This window comes from Cyprinus carpio, unplaced genomic scaffold (assembly GCF_018340385.1).
Source record: "Cyprinus carpio isolate SPL01 unplaced genomic scaffold, ASM1834038v1 S000006648, whole genome shotgun sequence".
Lineage (NCBI taxonomy): Eukaryota > Metazoa > Chordata > Actinopteri > Cypriniformes > Cyprinidae > Cyprinus > Cyprinus carpio.
The window spans coordinates 146,542-148,822 of NW_024879274.1; positions in this window are offsets into that span (position 1 = coordinate 146,542).

Consider the following 2,281-nt stretch of genomic DNA (forward strand, 5'->3'; position numbering starts at 1 on the left):
CATGTTCCACGGCAATCTGTAATTACCCAGACTGAAAATGGTATTAAGCAGGAAAGGGACACGTGAATTATTATCATACACAGCATCGCATGCTCTGGAGACATCTCCTCTCGCATCATCTCTGCTTTGCGAGCAGATGGGGCATCTGTGCAATGCCAAGCGGAGGCACGGCCTGCCACTGTTTGCAGGGCAGTCTGGGTAATTTTCCACCCACCTGCTACTAGGGCACAGAGAGTTTACGGCCAGAAACATACATTTACTTAAGTACACAATAACAAACGAAAATTGCTTTGCCAAGCAAGCCCACGTCGGCCATTTTACCACACCTGTCTCCAACCAGGTACAATCGATTTTCATATATTTCAGGCCTAACAGACTGTAATGAAGCAAACAAGACGGGAGCGCTCATGTGACCGAATGAAACCCGCACTGACGTCTGCACTTTTTCACCGCATATTTAAGAGTTCTTTTGACAGGTGATGACCATCTGCGGCTTCTCCGTCTGCGATGAATGTGGCACAAACACGGCGTTGTTGTTACAAAAGATGGAACGACGCGCTCTTCTAGGAGTCTCATTTGCACAGGTGACTAATATATGACCCCTCATCACGGTGTTGGGCGACCATTGGCAGCATCAAACAGGATTGAGGAATGTTTCGCTCATTCCGTACCCTCCTCTTCCTCGCCAAGAACCCACAAAATGAACCGCTCCCTGACAACCAATCTCACCCGACAAGGCATCCCCGCCATAATATGCATGAAGACCTGTCAGTCAAGCTGCTTAACAATGGCTGCGCATATATGAACTGCACGGCTGCTAATACCTGCGCGGCGCATCGCAGTCGCGCGAAAGCACTTCTGTCAGGCTCTACGCTATAATACACTCATTGGGAAGCAATCATTGTCAATACAAGCCACAAAATGAGGCAGGACACATGCACATGCAAAGCCAGCAACGTATCAGAACATGGTGCATTATCCAAATTATGCACAAAAAGTGCTATGCACCGGTTTTTTTTTTTTTTGGTAGAGCGGCGAGGGGTCGGCCGTTTTGTTTTTAAGTTTTTAGTTGTTCGGACGGGGAAGTGCTGCCAGCACATGCAATCTCTCTCCCACAACCGCTTCCTCCTCCCTGTGACAACAGCTAATTGATATGAAGTGCGCTGCATATGGCAGACAAAAACCCTCGGTTTCTGAATGCCTCTTGTATTCACTCATCTTAAATGAGGACAGCGCCACATACAGCGGGGATACATTTTTGTTAGCGAACATCGATGTTGTGCAAATATATGAGTCCCCTCTGCGTTCTGCGGTAATAATGGGACGAGATGAATATGTTGTTATTTCACACTCAGGACCAGTTTCACATCTTCCACTTCACATTCATCAAATTACTCGTTACAAATAACACTCGGTCTGTTTATCGTCAAAAACAGACAAAACTAAATTTAGGAAAAAAAAGAAAACATTAACTTTACAAACCCAATTAAGCACAGTTCTTAGTGACAGTCCAGAGACTGTTTGTGTCACTGTTCAAAGAAAGAACGAGAAGAGCATTTTCAGTGAGATTAGATCTCGGTTTTGTTTAAACTCTGAGGGGGAAATCATTGCCAACTGACGATTGAAGGCCATAGTGAACTGAACGATCAGGCTCTTTTGACTTATGCCAGTAAGCAAGCACCTAGGACAGTCGTTCTTAACCCTGTTTTTGGATTAATAGCAACTGTAACACATTTTGGTATTCCTGACCCTTACTCTAGCCATGCATGTCCGAGTCTTGGTGTCTCTACTAATGAGTCGAATCCAACAGGGTTGGGAAACACTGCACCCAGTACCACTAATAGTGGTCCAATTTACACACTTTCATTAGTAATATGCTCGATTCAGTAACCTTGCTTTATTTTGAGTCAGTTCAGTGAAACCAGTAACTCAAACCAGTACTACAATTTATGAATGTTTCTGAAATGCAATGATTTATTACTAGTCATGTATTGATGATTTATTAGCCTTGGTGAGGCAGTGTGTGGTTACACCTTGGGGCAAACAAATCTAAACTCGTTGTGTCCTTTCTGGCCCTCGTTCCAATTCTCAGGTTTCTACTTGGCACAAATTGAGGGCAATGGCAGTGCTGCCAGTTTTTTTTTCCTTTCCTTATAGTGAATTGCTGAAAATCCTAAAAAAGCAATAAAAAAAAGGCAAAAATGTGATTTGTGAATTTAGACTGCAATCATTTGCTGAAAATCCTGATGTATCTTTTTACATGCGATTCTGTTGTCTGATT